Below are 23096 nucleotides of genomic sequence, written 5' to 3' on the forward strand. Positions count from 1 at the left end.
AGGTGGGCCTGACCCCTCCTCCCCCTCTCAGCCCCCCACCCCCTCCCGTCAGCTAAGACCCTGGGGGCTTAGTCAGGAGGGCAGTTGAAATCATCAGGGGTGTATTGACACTTACCACATGCCAGGCAAGTTGTCAGGGCTGTTCACAGGCAGTCTCCACATCCTCCTACCCAGCTACAGAAGAGGCTCAGAGAGGTGCAGGGCTCGCCTGAGGTCACACAGCTGCTAAGTGTCACAGCTGGGATCCTCACCCCTTGCCTGCACACACAGATTCCCAGCTGTGCCCCCCTGCACCCCCCTCCACCACCGAAAGCTGCAGGACCAATGAGGAGGGTAAAGCAGATGGTGTGAGCTGAAGGGAAAATGCCCCAAGATGCTGGTTTAAAAAAAAAATAAGTCCTCTGAGACTTTCGTGACTGGCAGATTCCCCGCCCATTGCCACCCAGAAAGAGAGGGTCCCCAGCCAGCTCGAGCAGTGCCCCAGCTGCCGTCGGAGACGACCTGGCTCCCAGGCTGTTTACTTCTCAGCCATAAACAGGAAGGCCATAAAAGGGGCCCCTGTGGGTCAGCACTCAGGGGTTTCTCCTCCTCTCCCTTTTCCGCCTTCCTCAGTACGTGTCCCCAAGCAGAGGCAGTGTTTCTTTTAGAAGGCTGCTACCTCCCAAGTGCTTTGTCCCTTTGCCTTCTCTGTCTCCCGAGGGCTGGAAATTCCAACTGTGAAAAGTCAGTCCTTGGAGAACAGGGGTAGTCCCCAGAACATAAAGTGACAGTGACTGATATGCAAGGACCTGCTGCCCACCCCCCAGCCCCTCCCCAGTCTCCACCGCACCACCTACTTGTTGAAACTAAGGGGTAAGTAGGATAAGTAGAAATGATCCATTTCCTGAAAAGAGAAAAAGTGCTAGTCACTCAGTGGTATCTGACTCTTTGTGACCCCAGGGACTGTAGTCCCACCACCACCACCCCCCACCCCCCTACCCCGCCCCTCACCGGCTACTCTGTCCATGGGATTCTCCAGGCAAGAATACTGGAAAGAATTGCCATTCCCTTCTCCAGGGGATCTTCCCCACCCAGGGAGCAAACCTAGGTCTCCTGCATCGCAGGCAGATTCTTTACTGTCTGAGCCACCACCAGGAAAAGAGAACAATGTCATTCTAAAAGAAACTTGGAAAGAAAAAGGCTAGGATATTGAGAGGTGAGGAGAAAAAGCCACCAAGGAAAAACTAGCCAGCATGTCTCCAAGAGCCTTCTTGTCACGTTCTTTCCCAAGAGATTTGGGGTGAAGAAAAGGGGTCCCCCAGCCAAGCAGGGTGCCATGTTGTGCTGTCGGAGGCACATGGTGGTCGGGCTTATTAAAGTTCTGAGAAGTCATGCAAAGGGGCTTGTTTCACTGTGGGACTCGGTTTTCCAAATCTTGGCCTCCGAGATTCTGTTTCCACCAGGGGTCCATTTATTCTTAACGCCTTTCATGTTCCCCTTTGTGCTTTGGGAACCTGCAGGTTAATGCATGAGGTCAGATGTTCTGAACGCACGCTATTCTCTGCTGACCTTGACTTTCCTTGTCAGAGCCTTCGTGTTAAGAGTCTCGTGGACATGACCTTCTTAACTGCTCATTGTTTTCATTCACCACGAACGTGCTGAGCCCCACAGACAAACGGCGGAAGAAAAAACAAGGCAGATGGAAATACCTTGGGCTCATCAGGGATTTATGAAGGACCACTGTGTCCGAGCGGATCTTCTGTTTCCAGGAAGTCCCTTGTCTCTTCGGCTCAGTGACCCCTGGCCACATCCTGCTCCATCTCACAGGCTCACGTTGACAGTCAAGCTCCCAGGTACTCACCATATAGAAGGATGCATGTTTCCTTGGAGGTAAATTTGTGTCTAAGGATGGTGGCTTCCTAGAAAAATTTGAATAACCCTAACAAAACATTTTCTATGCTTTTAAGTCCTTGAAAAATATATGTGAACTTTCTTTACTTCCAGGAACAAAAACCCAAGCTCAGTCATCTTACTGCATGAAACCTCTTTTCTCTGGACACAAACATCTGCTTGCAACCCTCCCTGCCTGGTCGTATCAGCTCTCCGGAGGCTTCTTAGACCACTGCATCTGTTCCCACCCCCTCTCTGGCTTTCCCTGCCCAACTTATAATCCTGACTTTGTCACTTAGCACATACCTGTTACTGGCTTGAATTTTCAGTTGCTTTCTGTTTTGTTTGTTTGTTTTTGTTTTTAGTGAGAAGTTGGAGGTTAGGGTTGGAAGGTCCCAAACTGGTGAACAAAATCAAGCCCTCTGATGTCTTGATCTCGCCATGTTCAAAAAAGGAAAACTGCTTCAATCAGCTGCCTATGTATAGTAATCAGGATTTCACATTAAAACTCTGGATTTACAACCTCTCTTTAAAAACAAAAAATCGGAAGATCTGGCAACAGTTGACTCACATTCCTCTTTTACAACCATCAGCTGGAGCTGAGTAGCAGCCTCTAGATGGGACAAATACCATCAGTACACGAAAGGACCCACCCTTCCCTGGTGTCACTGGGGAACAGAGTCATTGACCCCCATCCACTGCTGACTAGCTGTGTGACCTTGGGTGAGTAACTAAACCTTCCTGTGCTTCGATTCCTCCTCCAGAAAATGGGAACAAGAGTCTTCTACCTGTATAAGTTAGGTTAAGCTAGGTATACTGTAATTAAAAGAAAAAAATGTTTTTCCAACATCTGCGGGAATGAATATAGTGAAAGCTTATTTCTCACTTATGCTCTGTGTTTACCGCGGGTTGACAAGGGCAGGGGGCCAAGAGAGGATGCTGTAACCATCATAATGACTTGGAGTCCCAGGGCAAAGAAGGGTCCATCTTAGCACACACCCCCATCATCTGTCCAGGGATTGTGAATGTCAGGGTCAGGGAGCAAAGTGGGGAATCACATGCTTCGGCTGCTGCTGCTGCTAAGTTGCTTCAGTCGTGTCCGACTCTGTGTGACCCCATAGATGGCAGCCCACCAGGCTCCCCCGTCCCTGGGATTCTCCAGGCAAGAACACTGGAGTGGGTTGCCATTTCCTTCTCCAATGCATGAAGTGAAAAGTGAAAGTGAAGTTGTTCAGTCGTGTCTGACTCTTCTCGACCCCATGGACTGCAGCCTACCAGGCTCCTCCGTCCACGGGATTTTCCAGGCAAGAGTACTGGAGTGGAGTGCCATCGCCTTCTCCAGGGGAATCACATACTGACTCTCAAAACTTCCTCTTAGAAGAGACACATGTGAAATTTACTCACATTACATTGACCAATGCAGGTCACCTACCTGGCCTGGCTAACTTCATGGGGGTGGGAAGAGACAGCTCTAATGTTTGCTGGGGAGGAAGAGGGAACTCGAGGCAGACTTACCATGATACTTCAGAGCCCTTCTCTTTTTGGGGTGCCTTCCAGGACCCTGTACCTAATTTTATTCTGGTAACTTTGGATTCCCTTTCTTGAAGATGCTTGCACGCTTGGTCATGTCGGACTGTTTGTAACCCTTTGGACTATAGCCCACCAGGCTCCTCTGTCCATTAGGTTTTCTAGGCAAGAATACCAGGGTAGGTTGCCATTTCCTTTTCCAGGGGATCTTCCTGACCCAGGGATCAAACCTGCATCTCCTGTGTCTCCTGCATTGCAGTTGGATTCTTTACCTACTGAGCTATCGGAGAAGCCCACCACCAAATCATAGATGCTTCAGGTTCTACAAAACCTGTGCCCACCTCTGGCCAGAAACATTCGTTAAGAACCCTGAGGACTTCCCCAAGACCTCATGGGCTCGTTGTTCAGATGAAGTGAGTGAACTAGAGGCCCTTTCAAGACAGTATCCAGCAGTGGGTCTGCACTCTATCAGCACTGGACTCTATTATTATTACCACGAAAGTAAACACTTAACACACTCCTGACTCATGCTGGACACAAAACACGCATGCTGCATTTGCTTAGTAAGGAGCTCTGGTTCATCAGGAGGTGATCATTAACCAACATGGAGAACTGCTGTGATAAGATGGCTAAATATTGGGGGGTGTGTGTGTGAGAAGGGAATCCCTGAATGGCAAGTCAGGGCACCTGTGACCTGGAAGGAATCTTGCTACTTTCCTGGACCCTAGGCTCCCTTGCGTCCATGAAGGTGGTGCTGGGTGACTGCTCGGCTCCATAATGCTAAGTTAGGGGCCCTTTGAAGGTCTGTGGGCAGCACAGGTAGAAATGCTACTCGTGGCAGAGAAAGCAGATGGTTTATGCTGACAGCCCCAACTCGGCAAACCACCCACCTAGGAGGTCAGCCTGCAGACACTGTTCCTCCAATATTATAGGCCTGTGTGTCTTGCCCTTAGTCATCCAAATAAAGCATCCCCGCCGTCCACTTCCAGAAGCCTCCACGCACCCTGCCCCAACACACTGTCACTGGCTCGCAGCTGTGAGTCCATTTTCTAACATGCTTTTCTGGTCAGAGACAAGGGACAAAAGCAAAGACCTCCCTGAAAAAGTAGTCAAACCCTTGGTCTGACGTGTTCTCTGAATTTTTTTTTTTCATCCTCCTTTGCAAGTTCCCAACTGCAATGTCTCCCATTGCTCACATTTTTCCGATTTGAAAGAAGGAGGAAGTAAAGGAAAACCCCAACCCTAAGTCACAAATAGCCCCCTTCAAGTCATCTTGTGTGTATTTATAGGCTGAGTGACTTGGGCAAATTCTTCAATCGCCTGTAAAAAATGGAGACACCTGCCCTACTCATCACTGGTAGGATCTGATTAGACGGAAATGTTTTGCTATGTGCAAGACACTCTATGGGCTTCCCAGGTGGCGATAGTGGTAAAGAACCTGAACATGCCTGCCAATGCAGGAGATATAAGAGACACAGGTTCGATCCTTGGATTGGGAAGATCCCCTGGAGGAGGGCATGGCAACTCATTCCAGTATTCTTGCCTGGAGAATTCCATGGACAGAGGAGCCTGGAGGGCTACAGTTCATGGGGTTGCAAAGAGTCAGACACAACTGAAGTGACTTAGCATGCATGCAAGACACCTTATAAATGTAATGGGATAGGGAAGAGTGGACCACAATTAATTCTGCTTTGATTTTTCTGAATCAGCATGTGTGTTTTTTATAACTAAATCATGAGTGAATTTCCACAAACAGTGACTTAAAACAAGAATCATTTATTATCATACAGTTCTGTGGAGCAGAAACTGGGGTGGGTTCACCTGGCATTCTCAATGCCAAAATCAAAGTGTCAGCCAAGCTGGACTCTTGTCTGGGAGCTCTGGCTGGAAGAATCTGCTTTTAGTGCCACTCAGGTTGTTGGCACAGTCCCATTCCTTGTAGCTACAGGTGTGATGTCCCCATGTATCAGCTGGCTGTCAGCTGGGGATCACTCTCAGCTTCTCCAGGTCATTCACATTCCTCCCCATGTGGTCCCCTTCAACTTCAAAGCCAGGGAGTGATGGAACTTCAAGCCTTCTCAATCTTTCAGGGCTCAACTGATTAGGTCAGGCCCACCCAGGTCATCTCCCTGCCATGAGGTCAGTGTAGGTAGGACTTTAATTACACCTGTGAAATCCCTTCACAGCACTATCTGCATTAGGGTTTGATTGAATAACCAGAAGAAGAAAGTCTTGGCAAAGGGAGAGCATTTTTAGAATTCTGCCCATCACACAGTGATTCTGAAACTAGGTTTCATAAGAGTAAGATGATGCTAGTCATTCTGTGAAGAAAGGAATGCATAGCCAAATAATTTTGGGAAACACTAATTGAGCAGAGTGAAACCCATTTTGTTGGCTAGCTTTTCACTTCAGAACGTATCCGAGCGATTGATAGACCATGTGACTCTTCATGATATATAGTTCCCAGATATGTCAGGTTATGGTACCCTTTCCTGCCAGAATACCTGTTATTCCTCATAAACAAGATTGGGATATGATTATATGATTTTTAAAATGAATTTTAGCTATTTGGGTAGCCATTGACCCAGGAATTCCCTATATCCGTATTCATCAATTTTTAGAGACTTGTGACCTCATGATTCTCAGTTTACTCATTACCTCTTAGGTGTCCTTCAAGTCACAGTCTGGAATGACCGCTTACCAGAAGGGGTTAATTATTTGTGATCATCCAAAGGGCCTCCACCCCCCTTGCCTCGAAGGGTGAGGTCCACAGTGTTATGCCTCACTGGTCCTAAGACAGCCTCAGTGTTCATAGTCTGATGGCAATCACTACCTCAGACGCATTGCCTTGCCCCAGAATTCAGCTTGCCTTTGGTTAAGTCTGAAAGGCTAGAGTGAGATTCGCTCCCACAAAGCTCAGAGGGAAGGGATGGTGTGTGTAGCTGAAACTGCACCCTGAGCAGAAAGGAGTGCCTTTTCTGGGAAGGCAGAGGCCCCCAGCATGCAGCCTCATCCCCTGCTGCCCCCTCGCCCCTCCCTGTTACACGTCTGGTCCCAGCAATGGTCCCAGGGCTGCAGCTCAGGCTGGACCTAAGCTGCTACCGCCCCGTGACTCAACCGTGTGCTTTCAGGTTAGGAACTCGGGTGCAAGTTTGACATTATCTCCCCTGACACTGACCCCAAAATAATGTTGCTTTTCAATCTGTTCATCTGTGACTCTATGCTTCATTTGAACTTGTGGTTTCTTTTCCCTCTAAGGATCCCCCCAGCCATCTTTTGGGTGAATAGCAAGTGTGTTCTGGGCACTCTAATAAATTGCAACTTCAGATGGAAGGTTGCTTTTGCTGGAGGCGAGTGATTAAACATTTTAATAGTGCAGCAAACTTATCAATGGACTCAAGGAGTGGGAAAAAAGGAAGTCTTTTTTTTTTTCTCTCTCTCTCTCTCAGCTTGTGTTTCCGAGTATTTTACTACTGAGGGTTACATCTGTCAAAGATTTTTGAAGCCCAGATTTGACTTCGAACAACCTCAAAGGTACCTGTAATGCACGCTGCATCAGGCCCTATAAACAGCCCAGGATTTTGCCTGCATATGTCTTACTATTCCATTCAATATCACCATGGCACCTAAAAGGTTTTTAATATAGATATTAAATATATCTATATCATCACTTCACTGCCTTCAGGAGCTGTATTTTTTCCTCTGGGGTCTTCTGAGCTATTTGCTGCTGACATACTCTATTAAAAATAAACCTACCCTGAGGAACTAGTCATTTTACATGGTATTAGAACTAATGTTATCATTTAAGTAGCTCCGGAGATTTGCCAACTACAGAGGCCCCAGATAACGATGGAAACATGATCATGTGAGATAATCTTCTGTGAGGAAATGACTTTCATCATCTGTAATATGTCATTTAAATGCTTATTTAAGACTTATACTATTGAACGAATATTGATGCCTTCAACAGAAAAAAAAAGCATCAATGCCACAGTGAGATAAAGAATCAGAATCACTTCCTGGGGCTTGGGAATGGACCAGATCTGAAATATCCCTGAAATCTGTGTAATGATTAAGGAAGAAGGGTGGAGAGAAAGGAAGAAGTTCCACTTTAATTTCTCTACCTTCCTTGTGGGAATCTGCAGGCACTGGAAGGTACAAGTTTCAGCAATCTGCATAATAACCTTATAAAGGAGGCAGTATTTTTATCCCCATTTTACAGATGAGGCAAACTGAGGTTCAGCAAATTTTCTTAAGCTGAAGTTCAAATTTCTAGGACATGGCAAAACCAAGGTTTGAATGTGGTTCTAAGTCCAAAGCCCATCTGTACTATACAACAATTGTCCTCACCATTTGTAGAGGGACCAGGATTCTGCAGCATCCTGCTCTGCCCAGGGGGGCAGAGAAATAAATTTATGATGTGATTTAGCATCTATTCACCCATTGATTCAGGCAACCAATAAATATTTCTTGAACATCACCAATGCTACTAGATACGATGTTAGGCCCAGAGCATACAGAAATGAAAAAGGTCCCAATTCCAACACAAAAGTCAGATGTCCACATGCAGAGCTTTATGGTTTGGCAGAAACTGGATGCGCAAGTTGAATGCCTGCACTGCTTGGTAAAAGTGCCCATGTGGTCTGCCTGCACAACTTTGAGTAAATTTTACTCAAAGTTTGGATGGGAGCAAGGTCTTCTTCAACCCATCTTCAACCCATGACATCATGCTTGGAGCCCTCAAGAGATGCAGACACCATTATTCCATATATAAACTAGCTTCTGTGCTCTACTCTTATATACCATGACTTTTATCCACTGTCTATTTGACCCTCCTAATAGCCCAGGAAAGTAGGCAATGATAGCCCATTTTACAGATGAGGAAACAGATTCAAAAAGGTGAAGTCGTTTCTCCAAGACAGAGGGATATAGTGCTCTCAGGACCTGAGCCTGATCCTTGACTCTCTTCCCCTCCTACGAACCCATTACAAAGAATAACATCAGGTACCAGCTTGCAGCCTGCCAGGCCCTTTCAGGTTGGTAGTGTTATTATGCCCATTTTAAGGGGAGGAACCTGAGAAACAGAGAGGTAAATCGCTCACCCAGGCTCACACCACCAGAAAGAAGCGGACACACAGCTCAAACCTTGGACTTCTGACTCCTGACACCAAACTTCCTAATGTGGTTCCTTTTGAAAAAGGGAATTTAGTCTCGGTAACAATTTGCCAGGTCTGGTCATGATGCTGCTACTGTGGGAACAGAACAAAGCCCAAACAGTAATCTTGCCTCTCAGATGCTAAGCTTCCTGCAGCCTCATCAGATCTGGGGTTACTGAGTCTTTGCAGAAAAGGGTGGGGAATCTATGGGTGTCTCTGGTAGCTCAGCTGGTAAAGAATCTGTCTGCAATGCCGGAGACCTGAGTTCAATACCTGTTGGGAATATCCCCCTCCCCTGGAGAGAATGGCAACCCACTCTAGTATTCTTGCCTGGAGAATCCCCATGGACAGAGGAGCCTGGGAGGCTACAATCCATGAGGTTGCAAAAAGTCGGACATGACAGAAGCAACTAAGCACAGCACAGCACGTGGGGATCCAGGCGATGAGCCAACTCATTGAAAAAGACCCTGATGCTGGGAAAGACTGAAGGCGAAAGGGGAAGGGAGCAGCAGAGGATGAGATGGTTAGAGAGCATCACTGATTCAACGGATATGAATTTGAACAAACTCCAGGAGATAGTGGAAGACAGGGAAGCCTGGCATGCTACAGTCCATGGAGTCGCAAAGAGTGGGACACAACTAAATAACTGAACAACAGCATGGGGATCTATTTTTGTATGGAAAAGAATAATAATTTGTATGAGAGGGTCCAGTGGAGGGGGGACAAGCAGATGGAAAGAGGGCACCAGGGCTGGTTCTGGGCTGGGCTTCTGGGTGAGGGGCACAGCTGGTCTGACGGGACTTGGCAAACTCCAGCCCTGTCTCATCGCTAGTCACTTTTACCTGCTGTATTAGCATATACATATGATATCTGTTATCCTAATTATATCTATTTTCCCAGGTACAGACAGACATACCCCGGAGTTGGGGGGCCCATTAGCGGATCACACGGGCTTCTGCAGCTGTGTTTTGATTAGCAGAAAAGGTTCTTTGGCATCGGAGAACTGAAATCACCTTTTAGGGTGTGACAAGCGCAGCCAAGCGTCTCGCAAGTGAAAATCAGAGGTTTCTCTAAGGAAGGAGTGAGAACGACCACAGAGAATTAAAAGGAGAATAACCTTTAATGGTTTCAACTGTGGAAGCTCAGTCACGCTTAAGGGCTGCCATCCATCAGGCAGCGTGGCTCTGAACTCTCCACAGACCTGCCTTCGCCCCCATCCCCACTTGGCTTCTGGGAGGTGGGGGGTGGGGAAGGCAGGGGGAGCCCCCCAGGGGGAGCCCAACCCACCACTGGTCCACGCTGGGCTCCAGCCAGGGGAGGGGGCGGGACCTGAAGGTGTAGAGGCTGAGGATGGTTGGAGGAGGGATCAGCCACCTGCCTGGAATGACTGGCAAAGGATATGCAAATAATTATGCAAATCACCAAAGCCCTCCTTTAGCCCCTGGGGCTCAGGATTCCTTTGAGAAGCCAAGTAGCTATTTTCTTGTTTGCTGGCTCCCTCCATGGACTTCTAGGCCACACTCTTGCAGCTTCCTTGGGAGGGCTGTGCTTCATGTTACAAATGTGGCTTATGGGTCAATACCTTAGGTGTTAAGGGTGCAAATCCTCTTAGGTGACATGTTCATGAGTTCTATCTTAGTTGACCTTTGACAACTCTATAAAGGAGCTTAAGGGGGTTTTCTTAATATCAGCCCCATGGTACTGAGCCTAAAGGCGTGAATAGGCTTGCCTGAGGTCAAACAGCCAGCCAGGCTGTGTGTGAACTCTGCCTTGAATGCAAGGGCCCTAACTTGCGCATGCTCAGTCGTCCAGTCACTCAGTCATTTGGGACCCTATGGACTGCAGCCCACAGGCTCCTCTATCCAAGGAATTTTCCAGGCAAGAATACTGGATTGGGTTGCCATTTCCTCCTCCAGAGCATCTTTCCAACCCAGGGATTGAACCCAGGTCTCCTGCATTGTAGGCGGATTCTTTACCATCTGAGGCACCAGAGAAGCCCAAGAATCCTGGAGTGGGTAACCTATCCCATCTCCAGGAGATCTTCCCAACCAGGGTCTCTACATCCCAGGTGGATTCTTTACCAGCTGAGCTACCAGGGAGAAGAAGCCTGTGAACAGCAACCAGAGGGTAGACCCTGCTGGCCACAACTAGAGAAAAACCCATCCAGCAACAAAGACCCAGCACAGCCAAAAATAAATAAAGAAAGAAAATTATTTTTAAAAAAGAAGAAGTTTGGCTGAAGGAAAACCATCCCAAAAACCAGAGCAAGGTTTTTGAAGAGCACATGGTCAAGATGAGTTTGGAAAGGGAGGCCAGAAGGAGCCCCAGGGGGCTCAGAGGTTTTCTAAAAGTAATTTTAAGTTACCTGTAAATGTCTGGCCTACAAACAACACTTTTTTAAAAAAAAAAGAAACAGGTTAGAATAGTATAATATTTTTATGCAGTCATTCTCAAACTTTAGCATGTGTCAGAGTCACTTGGAAGACTTGGTAAAGCAACCAGACCTTCTGAAACCACCTGTCTAGGGGTGGGGCCTGAGAATTTGTGTCTCTAACAGGTTCCCAGGTAACATTGCTGCTGCTGCTGATTCAGAACCACACTTCGGGAACCATTCTTTTAAGTCTGTATCGCATTCATTAAGGACAAGCTTTGGTTTTTAAAACTCTTTATTTCAGGAATTTACCTGTTTATGTGCACTAGAAAGTGTTAGTCACTCCATTGTGTCCAACTTTTTGTGACCCCATGGACTGTAGCTCACCAGGCTCTTCTGTCCATGGAATTCTCCAAGCAAGAATACTGGAGTGGGTTACCATTTCCTTCTCCAGAAACAAGTAGTAGTAAGACATAAAACCAATTCTTTGGAAAAATAAAATTAAGGAGCCACAAAAATGGTTTGAAAAAAGAAGGCCAGGTGGGAGAATGCAGCAATAATGCAGAAGCATGAATGGGAATGGAGAAAACATTTCAGGAGATTTTAAGACAGACTATTCTGAACTTACTGACTAGATATGCAGGGAAAGGGAGAGGGCAGAACCAGAGATAAAGCTGTGGTTTCTAGCTCAAGTGGCTGAGCAGATGAAGTGCCTTTTAAAGGAATAAGGAAGTCAGAGAAGGAGGCAAGTACAGTTGACTCTTAAACAATGGGGGTGGGGATGGGAGTTAGGGGCTCCACTCCTCCAGAGTTGAGAAGTGAGGGGGGGATGGATAACTTTACAGTCAGCATCCACAATTCCACAACCACAGATTCAAACAACCACAGATCATGTGGTACTGTACTATTTGTTTTAAAAATAGGCATATAGGAGGACCCCAGGAGTTCAAAACTGTGTTGTTAAAGGGTCGTTATAGAGATTATACAAGATTATCAGTTCTATTTTGGACAAAGAGTGTTGCTGGAATTTGGAGAAAATTGGTAGTAGACACCCTGACTATATAGCACAGAATTTAAGATTAGAGTCAAACAGAAATGTAGGATTTAACCCAAGAGGATAGTTCAAGTCATGACAGAAGACGAGATGCCCCAAAAATAAGAGAAAGGAGAGTAGTACACCTTTATGGTTGAGAAGAAAAAGGACCAGAGAGGAAGAGAAGTTCCACATGTGTACTAGAATTGGGACTTAAAATATATGTTTTAAGAGTGGATCACGTTCACAAAAGCTTGAAAGCTCCTGAATTAAAGACTGAGGCCCTTTCTCGAGAAAAGAAACTGACATTTCCTTGTCCATCTTCCCAAACCAGGTATCAAACCCATGTCTCCTGCTTTGCAGCGGGATTTTAGTGACTTATTTATAGAGTTAGGACTCCAATCAGTATGGTGAATATATTGACCAGCCTGGGTCCCTGTTATAAGTACCAGATATGTGAAACTTACACACTTATGGCTATTTAAATGCATTATCATGTCCACAGTGGACCACAGTCGACTCCCCAATGTCTGAATCCCCACTCTCATCTTGGAAAGGCCACGCAGTTGAGGGTTTGACACCAGCTCTAGTGACAGATTTGAGGTTAATCATATCCAGCCTGTGTTTTTGTCATGGTCACATGACCCAATTCTGGTCATTGAGACTGAGGGGGAGATTTGCTAGAGGCTTCCAAGGACGTTCTTTCATGCACTTTAAGGAGACAGAATCGGAAAGTCTACTCCCACTTTCCCCAATGAGACATGAACAAGGAAGCCAGGAGTCCAGATGCTGGTGATTACTATCCTGCAGCCAAACGACGAGGCTGGCACAGGTCCCTGCTGCCATGGCAGAGGTCCTGGATTCACCAATGCTGGGGCTGGAGGTTAATAAATTTCCTTATTGTTAGATCAGTCTGGGAAGAGTATCATGTTACCAGCAGCGGAGCTCATCCTAACAGATGCAGTATCAACTGAAAGGAAGAGCCTACCTTAGTGGTTAAGTGCTTAGTGTCTGGTGGTGGTGGTTTGGTCACCAAGTCACGACTGACCCTTGCAACCCCATGGACTGTAGCCCCCCAGACTCCTCTGTCCATGGGATTTTCCAGGCAAGAATACTGGAGTGGCTTGCCATTTCCTTCTCCAAGTGATCTTCCTGATTCAGAGATCGAACCCACATCTCCCACATTGCAGACGGTCTCCTCCATTGCATTCATATTCCTTACCGAATGAGCCACCAGGGAAGCCAATGTCTGAACTTTGAGTGCATATCCCAGCTCTGCCACTTCATGTCTGTGTGAAGTTGGGTCATCTACCCAACCCTTATGAGCATCAGCTTATTAATCTGTACAGTAAAGCCATTAATGTATTGTGGGGGTTGTTTGCCAGTGTGGGCTATCTTGAATGCAGCCTCCCAAACATCCAACTCTTTTGGGGGGATCCCAAATGGGGTATAGTGTTGGTGAAAGATAGAGTCTGCCTGGCATTACTGATGCTTAACAGACAAGAGCATTTTTTTTTTTCCCTCCCCTGGCCCAGCCACATGGCAGCTCCAGATGCAAAACTCAGCAAATCCAGATTGAGGGACTAGGACCTGGAGAAGACTGGAAGTCATGGTGATTGAAGCAGCACAGGGGTCACCAGGACCAGCTCTTCCCTGCCACCCGGCTCTCAGGGGCTCACTGGGTCCCTGCCCCTTTCCACAGCCTTGAGTTCCAGCCTTCTGACAATTAACATAAGGCCAGTTTCTGAAGAGCAAGAGTCATCACTTACATTGTAGCCCCCAGTTTCCTTCCAATAAATTCCCTCCTTCTGGAACAGCAAGTCAGCTTGGGTTGCTTGCAGCCAAGAAGGCTTGCCAGATAAAAGCGCCTCCTTGTCAGGCTGCTGTGAAGCTTCACTGCAATTGCACTTGGAGAGTTGTACACTGAATGCCTAGCTCAGGACATGGCAGCTCTTGAGACGATTACAGACTCAGATGGCCCCCATGAAGGGATGAACTGAGTTAAACACAAGGTGTGGAGTCAGCAGGAAGGATGCACAGAATCCTGGTTGCTGAACTGGCCACTCTGCCCTCGGCACTCAGATTCTGGCTACTTGGGATGTCCTGTTTGCCATCTCCACCAAGAATTGGCAACACCGGGTGAACACAATGGAAGGAAGGCATAGACACATCCAACAGCCACACCAAACCAACTAGCATGTTGAGTGATGATTTGGGCAACAAATGTTCCTTCTTAACCGTGGCTCATCAGCCCTAACGTGAAAATCACTTCACAGTCTGGGGATGCACAGACAATGGGCCCTAGGAGGAAAACAGATGAAGGTGAAGGGCTCAAGGGCAGAGGTCCAAGACCAGCTCTGGAGGTCAAACATTTATCCCAGGGACGTGCCTGTAACTGCTCCTCCTGGCCTCTTTACCACCAAGCACGCTTTACGTGGTCAAACCTGCTTTTTACCTGACGGGTCTGAATCAGGCATGTGGCCGTACATTATCCCTTAGTACATTCCACACACCAAGGTACCGACCGTCACCATCAACAATGTCATCATCAACAGCATCTTTTTCTTCTTCCTAACATTTATGAAGCTACTATTAACCCCCAGGGACATGCTGCACATTTTCTGCACATTAGTTCTTTAATGCTTAGAATTGCTGTATGAGGCCAGGTACTATTACTATCATGAATAAACTGGTGCTTGGAGAACCTGGGTGACTTGTCCAAGGTCACACAGCTAACAAGTGATGGAGCCACAATTCACCACCAGGATTGGCCATGCCCTTAACCATTCAGCTCTGCCCCAGCTGATGATGGTTCCGGGATGCTCGCTTTCCACGCCTCACACTCACGTGTTCTGACTCTCATTTCAGCCTGCCTTATTCTCAGCAGATCTTTCTCGGCAGCCCGAGCAGCCAAAGAACAGAACTTTTGCTAAAGTGCCTTTGTGGTTTTTATTTGGAAGATGAGTTTTAGCCCTGGTTGGGGCTGGTGGTGGATCTACACTGTAAACTCTTATGTACGTGCCATAAACATGGCCCTTCATGGGGCTTCCCAGGTGGCTCAGTGGTAAAGAATCCACCTGCCAATGCAGGAGACTCAGGAGATGTGGATTTGATCCCTGGGTCAGGAAGATTCCTTGGAGAAGGAACTGTAACCCACTCCAGTAATCATGCCTGGAAAATCCCATGGACAGGGAAGACTGGTGGGCTACAGTCCATGGGCTCGCAGAGCTGGACACGACTGTTTATGCGTGCACAGGACTGATGACAATATACTGATGATGGCCATTGAATGTCACATGCAAAGGCAGAGGGTTGGGTACACACTCTTTCCTGTGAGTTTGGGCTTCAAACTTTGGATTTGTAAAATCTCCCCTGGCATACCAGTGCTGGGGTGCTCAAGGAAAGCATTATTTATGAATGGGATTCTCAGGTGTTACACCCCAGATTAATTACTTTCAATCCTATTTAACAGCAGTCCAATGTGTCAATGATGGAAAAATGAATCACAGCCACATCACTTCGATGAGGAAAAAAAAATCAGAAGAAGCATGCATCTTTCTGAAAGGCCATTGTGCAGGCAGGCTCAGGCCGTCCCTGGGTGTGGGGGCGGTGCACAGAATGGGGATCCGGAGGGGAGCAGTCTTGAGAACTATCAGGCCCCAATACTACGCTGCTGGGGCTACTGTAGCTCCCGACTTTTTACTCCTTCTCCTTTGATCCAGGGACGCAGGAGCAGAGCTAATCAATGAGATGTGTTGACAGAGGTGCCTGTAGCACAGCCATCTCTCAGGCCCGACACGGATGGCACCATCACGAGCACTGAAAGGCTGCCAGAGACAGGAGGGAGGCTCATCCCCTGGCAGGCCTGTCTGATAAACGTCCCCCATAAGCTCACAGCGAAGAAACCATTTCCAGGAGGCATCACGCCACCAGCCTGTCACCTGGCCTCCTACATCCCAGCGGACATTTCCTTGTGTTGTTTAACAGCTTTACCCTGGCTTGCCAGTACTGAGCAGGCTGTCTCCAAGACCCCTTCGCCTATTTTATTCCCGTGGGTCATGTTGAGAGAGCAGATCTCCCGAGGAATGCTGATGGAGGGTTGGTGGCAGCTCCCGGCTCCCTGGGAGGTGTGGCAGAGACCCATGTGCTGAGGAGAGGCGTTCCAGATTAAATTACACCCAGGGAGGCCACACCTCAACAGTCCTGCCTCATTTTTCGGAGAGGAAAAGGCATGATGCTGCCAAAATCATTGCCTAACAGGCTTTTTCCCTTCTTCTTCTTTCTCAGAAAAAAAAAGTCTGGATGCTGCAGCCAAGGCAGGGCCAAGCATTCTGCCTCCTCACTCCCGGCAGACATCCCTTGCTGGGCTTGGTCAGAGTGTGATGGGAAGTAGCCAAGAGCTGTAAGGCCTTGTTCTGAAATAGACAACACAGACACACCCCCATGGAGGCCCTCTCCTTCCTTACTCCCTACACGTGTTAAAATGGGCAAAACAATTGCTCCGCTCACAGTATTCTTACTGTAAAAGGCAGGTGGGAATGGCAGGGGAGCTCTCACTCGCCTGAATTTGAACCTATAGCATTAAGATGCCATTTTTCTGAGGGGCTTCCCTAGTGACTCAGTGATAAAGAATCCACCTGCCAACACAGGAGATGCAGGCTCGATCCCTGGTCTAGGAAGATCCCACATGCCACGAAACAATTAAGCCTGTGTACCACAACTACTGAGCCCTCGAGCCACCACAACTGAAGCCCACACACTCTAGAACCTACACTCTGCAACAAGAGAAGCCACCGCTATGAGAAGCCCATGCACTTCAGTGAAGAGTAGCCCCCTGCCCTCCACAACTAGAGAAAAGCCGAACAGCACTGAAGACCCAGCAGAGCCAAAAATAATATATTAATTAATTTTTTAAAAAGATGCTCTAAGGTCTTAAAAGTTAGGAAAATAGCCTAAGGAGATTATTCTACTCCAAAGTCAGCTTAGAGACCCAGAGGGTATTCACAGGTGGAACTGGGGGACAGTAGTCTCTGGAGGAAAAACTGGCTCACCCAGAGTCTCTCAGCCTGAGCACTATGACATTCATTTTACACCCTGTAACTATTAGTCATGGGCGGGGTGGGGGGTGGTGGTCATGCTATCTATTGCAGGATGTTTCGAGGCATCTCTGGTCTCCCGGACTAGGTGCAGGTAGCAAACCCTTCCCTGAGTCATGACAACCAAAAATGTCTCCAGACACTGCCAAATGTCCACGGGGTGGAAACTGCCCCCAGGGTAAACCGCGGCCGCAAGCAAAGGCGTAGAGGTGAGAATGAGCCTGGTATGTCCACAATCTAGAGAGAAAGTGAAAGTCACACGGTCAAGCCTGGCTCTTTGGAATCCCATGGACTATAGCCCTCCAGGCTCCTCTGTCCATGGAATTCTCCAGGCAAGGATATTCAAGCAGGTTGCCATTTCCTTCTCCAGGGGAATCTTCCCAACCCAGGTATCGAACCCGGGTCTCCTGCATTGCAGGCTGATTCTTTACCATCTGAACCACCAGGGAAGCCTGAGAGAGATGTTCCAGAGCCACAAAATTAACACCCACACCGTCGAGCTGCCAAGAGAAGTAAAAGAGATGGACAGGATCTCATAAAACAATCTTCAGCAGCAGCGGCTGCAGCAACCTCTTCTGAAGCGGCTCTCACGTGCCAAGCTTGTGCCGACCGCTTAGCACACACCACCATGCCTAACAAGTATTAGTGGTTATTAATGCTTGTGCCATGCACGGATGACTCAGAGTAATGGGCAGCCAGAGGGATCATTTTCACCAAATATGGACACCACAGCCAGGCCGCACTCACTGCCACATGAGAAGAGCTCGTGCTTTCTGTCCCTTCATGGGCGTGGTGTCAGACTGGAGAGATTCCTGGAACCAGGACGAGCTGGAGAATTGAACCCTGCACCTATTGGAAGGTGACTGGCCTAGGGGACCCATTACACACGCCAGCCCCACCTGGCATGCCCTGTGCACTTACTGGCCACTCAGTTCCACCCTCACTACACTATGCGTGGTCCATGATCTGCAACATCCACATCCTGATGCCTGGAGCTGGTTAGAAATTCAGAATCTCAGGCCCCAGCCCTGACCTTCCCATTCAGAATCTGCATTCTAACACAATCCCCATATCATGTCTGAAGGCTCTGAAGCTGAGACATTGCTTTATCTTAACAGTACAAGACATGAGTTTGAGCAAGTGCTGGGAGTTGGTGATGGACAGGGAAGCCTGGTGAGCTGCAGCCCATGGGGTCGCAAAGAGTTGGACACAACTGAGCGACTGAACTGAACAGTACAAGGCCGCTAGCATCTGGCAGCATTTTAGAGTGTGCACAGACCCATAGCTTTCTCTCGCTAGATTCATTCATTCCACAAATATGTACTGAATGCCTGCCATGTGTCCTTCCCTCGTGGAGCTGACAGTCTGGTGGCCCCTCACCACCACCACCCCAGACAGGTGACTGCACAGGTGAAATCCCTCGGGTTACCTCGGAGGGAATGAATCTCTACCAGCTCAAGAGACTCGGGAAATCCTGCTGCTGATAACAAGAGCAAGGGTTTTTACTCACACATCTTTTCCCCAAATCTTGGCTCTTTCTCCTGCACCTGTACTACTTTTCAACTATAGTCATCGGAATAAAAAGAAGACACAGAAGTTTCTGCCTATTTTAACTACTAGGTCATGTCGAAGGCAGGACTGAGGGCTGAGAGATCACTGAGACTGACCACCAGCTTCAGCTATGAACTCACCTAGAACCAGAGGTGGTTTAATTTGCTAAGATGGGTTAGCTTTGCTCAAAGCAATTCAGTTTCATCAGTTCCAAAGCACCCATTACAAAAAATACAAAGCAATCACAGCTCCTGAGATTTTAATGAACGCATGCCCTCAGACTCCATCTTCCATCTTCCTATCCTTTGAAATCAAGAAAGAAGTTCAGATTATGTCCATAGTGTGAAAGCCAAAATGCCACCCCAAGTCCCTTCCTCACCTGGGCCTTCTAAAATCTGAAAACTTTTTTTGTTGTCATTTATTTCCATTTAGTTTTGTTTTCTCATAGAGATGTCTTGAGACTGGTCTCAGGCCTCCAGCAGCTCCATGGTGCTGAGGAAATTACTCAAGAGTCTCAGTTTTCTCATCTGTAAAATGGGGACATTTGTGGGGCTAATATGTGCACTGACTCCACCCCAGCCCAAGTCCTGGCCTGTGTACAACCAACAGCAAATACCTTCTCTCTCCATTTTTCCTGAGAACATTCCAGGGGGCTGCTGAGGGCTGATGGTGCCTGATGAGATTTCTAAGGGATCCTCCAAGGCTTCTGTTTGAACTGTGAAGAGGACAAAGGAGCCCCATTCAAATGTAGAGGATGGAGCCCTGCAGAAGGGTTGTTGCTGCTCTACATGCCTGCAGGTGAGCTCACTGTTGCGTCTGACAGTGTTCTCTGGGTCTTTTGTGATGTGCAAAGGAAGAAGAAGACAGCCATGAAGGTCTCAGATGGGGAGTGAGACTGTGAGTTGGTAGGGACACCTGATATTGCCCTGGCTCACCCAGCTCAGAGAAACACCCCACTGCTAAAGCTTTAGATCACCCCTGGGACAGAAGCTGAAGACACCAGTGGTCATTTCCCCAGCTTCCCTTGCAGCTATGAAGCCGTCACCAAATTCCCAGCTAAAAACTGACTCCTGAGCCAGGGCCCATAAAGAATCCAGTTCGCTGAGGATGTCCCAGGAATGGGGCTGGTGGCAGCTTTTGTGGGCTCAGCAGTGGAGCTGTTTCCAGTGGCATTATAGCAAGACCCCTACATTTGAACCTTCAAGTTGCAAACTTTTCAAAGATGCAAACATGTTCGCAGGTCCAATCATGTACGTTAGTTCACGTGTCTTGGCATTATCTATAACAACTGAGTACCTAGGTTAACTTTGTTGAACTTGTAAACAAATTGAACTTACAAATACTCTCTTGGAACAGAACCCATTTGTATGCAGGGGACTTATGTAATGATGTCTCCTGGGAGCTCTTCTGGAGATCAAATCTAAGACAGTCCTGAATCTGACTCTTGCCCTCCCAGAATCTGTGAACCCCTCCCCCAAAGTCCCTTCAGAGGTTATTTGTCTGTTGAAATAAAACAGTGTCTTTTGCTGAAGCTAAGCACACTGATGGAAGCATCTCTCAGTTTGATTTCTGACCTTAAACGTAGCTTGCAGAGAGAAGGAAGTACACACTGATGGAGAAAACTCTGTCACTAACCCACCTCCCCTAGGCCTGCCTGAGTGCTTCTCAAAACGAGGTCTTGGAACACATGCATGTGAGGTCATTAGCATGTACTAGGGTATTGATAAAAACGCAGATTCCTGACCCATACTCCCCAGATACTGAATTTGAATCTATGGAGCTGTGGTTCAGAAACATGCATTTTTAGCAAGTCCTATACCCGCAATTGTTTTGCTCCCTCAATGTGAGAACCACCAGTATGAGATTCTTCCTAACCTTTTCCACAGACACCCCTGGAACACCCGTGTGGCTCAGGTGTGATCAAAAGTAGAAGCTCCTTGTGACCAGAGGCAACTGGCCCTTGGGGGCTCAGGCTGCCCCAACCCCCATCCAGCTTCCTTGAGCACTTACACACCACTACCCTCCTTGTGACCACACTGGCTGAGAGGTTCTGAGCTACCCCAGAGTGACTCAAACTGTGGTCTACGGATCAGCGCTTGGTCCAGTGCATTGTGAATCTACCACACCCCAGCCAGAGAAACTGAAAGTAAGCAGCTAGAAGTTACTTTGGCAGGTTGCCAGAATAATTTGATGTTGCTGAGACTGTACAGGTGTGCCTTGCTTTATTGCACTGTTTTGGAAATTGAAGGTTCATGGCAACTCTGTGTTGAGCAGGTCGATGGGCGCCAGTGTCCCCACAGCATGTGCTCACTTCATGCCTCTGTGTCACATGTTGGTAATTCTTGCAATATTTCAAACTTTTTCACTCTCGTTCTATTTGTTATGATGATCTGTGATCAGTGATCTTTGATGTTACTACTATGACTCGCTAAAGGCTCAGATGATGGTTAACATATTGTGGCAATAAAGCATTTTTAATTAAGGTGTGTACATTGTTTTAGACATAATGCAAGTGCACACTTAATAGACTACAGTGCAGTGTAAACACAGCTTTTATATGCACTGGGAAACCAAAACATTCGTGTGACTTGCTTTAATGTGATAGCGGTTTTATTGCCATGGTCTGGAATCAGACCCACAATTATCTCTGAGGTATGCCTGTACTACAGTTTGGGGCTTATATCTTGTATGACTCTGTTTTCTTTTCCATGTTTTTCTAATACTATATTTTTATTTTATTCTACAAAAGTATTGGCCCATGACATCCTAGAGAGATAAAGAAAAACTGAGCCATCAACAAAGATTATCCCTCATGGTCAGCTATGGACTATGGAATTTCAAAATAACTATCCAATCAATAATCCCTAAGTCAGTCTGGACAGTGCTATAGTGCCTCAGACCCTGAACTCCGTCTGATGCACCTGCCGGCGGGGGCTGTGACCTCTCACCACTCACAGGTCCTCGAATTCCCAGACTGGATTAGTATCTGGCATTCAAAGGAATTTTTGTTTGAGAGTCACCAGTACTCAAAACCACAAGGAGAGGTTTACACTTGTTCCAGGGTCCATGCAGGAGCCAATGCCGGTGCCACCCCCACTCAAGCCAAGACCTGTACCCACATCAAGTGTGACCAAGCACCAGAGAACTCCTAAGGGCTCAAGTGTTCAAATATGACAGCGACAATTTCCATTTTCTCTTCAAATTCCTTAACGCACATCCATTTCCCATACTGGTGAAAATGAGAAACCTTATTTTTCAACTTTACTGAGCTATGATTTGAGAATACTGAACCACCCATACGTAAAGTATACAATTTGATCAGTTTTGAAATACGTCTGTAACTGTGAAGCCTTCACTACAATCAAGATAGCAAAGTTTTCAATTATCCCCCAAAGTTTCCCTGTGCCCCTCAATAATCTTCTTTCCCTCCCTCCCCTCCAACCCAGGCAAATGTTAAACTACTGATTTGCTCTCTGTCACTATAAATTGGCTTTCATTGTCTACGTGTGTGCTAAGCCACTTCAGTCTTGTCTGACTCTTTGCAACCCCATGGACTGTAGCCCTCAAGGCTCCTCTGTCCATGGAATTCTCTAGCAAGAATACTGGAATGGGTTGCTATTTCCGCCTCCAGGGAATCTTCTTGACTCAGGGATCGAACCTGTGTCTCTTAGGTTCCTGCATTGGCAGGCAGGTTCTTTACCACTAGCGCCACCTGGGAAGCCCTTCATTTTCTATAATGTTATGTAAAAGCAGTGATACTTTGTGGTGTCTTTTGGTTCTGGATTCTTTCATGCAGCATAATACTTCTGAGATTCATCCACATCACCGCAAGTATCAGCAGTTCCTTTTTCGTGGCTAATATTTCATTGCATGGATGTTCCACAATTTGTTTTAGACACTCAGCTGGAAAAGTCAAATTTTTTTTTAAAGAACAATTTCCCTAATCCTCATAAAAGCTTAATAACAAAAAGGAGGAGAGGAAAGGGAGGAAGGAAACAGAGCAACCTTTTTCAAGCCCGATTTCCTCCTAGTGCTTAAAACCCTGAGTTGGCCAGAAAGTTCGTTCGGGTTTTTATACACTGTTACTGAAAAACTAGGATGAATTTTTTCGCCAACCCAATACCAATAAGGAGCATATAGTAGGTGCTTAATAAATGTGGGTTGAATGCATGAAAGAATAAATGAATGGGAAGCTCTGCAGTCACTACGGATTGAATGGTATTTTTTTAAAGTCATAAAACTTCTGTTTTGAAAAAATCTCAGAACTCCCTAATATAGTAAGGATATTTGAGAGGTCACCCACCAACACTGGGAGGTGACTCATAGACCAACTCGGAGGCCAGGAGGTGAATGGACAGAGCAGCCAAGCAAGACATGGAAACCTGTTTAATGCAATGGTGAGAAACCACTGCACTGGCTGGCCCCAGCACTCCCACAAATCATCTGAAAGGCTAAATCATGTTTAAACCCCTCTGATGGTGACCACTGGGAAC

General features: G+C 47.1%; 1 long non-coding RNA gene across 5 annotated transcripts in view; it reads right to left on the bottom strand.

The window, feature by feature from the left end:
* LOC113875284 overlaps positions 1 to 23096 on the bottom strand; it is an 84381-nt gene that overhangs the window by 52781 nt on the left and 8504 nt on the right. For 4 of the 5 annotated variants that reach the window (XR_003506224.1, XR_003506222.1, XR_003506223.1 and 1 more), the window contains exon 4: positions 116 to 883. The exons of the other annotated variant lie outside the window; for it this stretch is intronic. This is a non-coding gene — a long non-coding RNA (uncharacterized LOC113875284). The remainder of the gene's footprint in view (positions 1 to 115; positions 884 to 23096) is intronic. 5 annotated transcript variants of the gene reach the window in all.

Source organism: Bos indicus x Bos taurus, chromosome 18, assembly GCF_003369695.1.
Source record: "Bos indicus x Bos taurus breed Angus x Brahman F1 hybrid chromosome 18, Bos_hybrid_MaternalHap_v2.0, whole genome shotgun sequence".
NCBI classification, from domain to species: domain Eukaryota; kingdom Metazoa; phylum Chordata; class Mammalia; order Artiodactyla; family Bovidae; genus Bos; species Bos indicus x Bos taurus.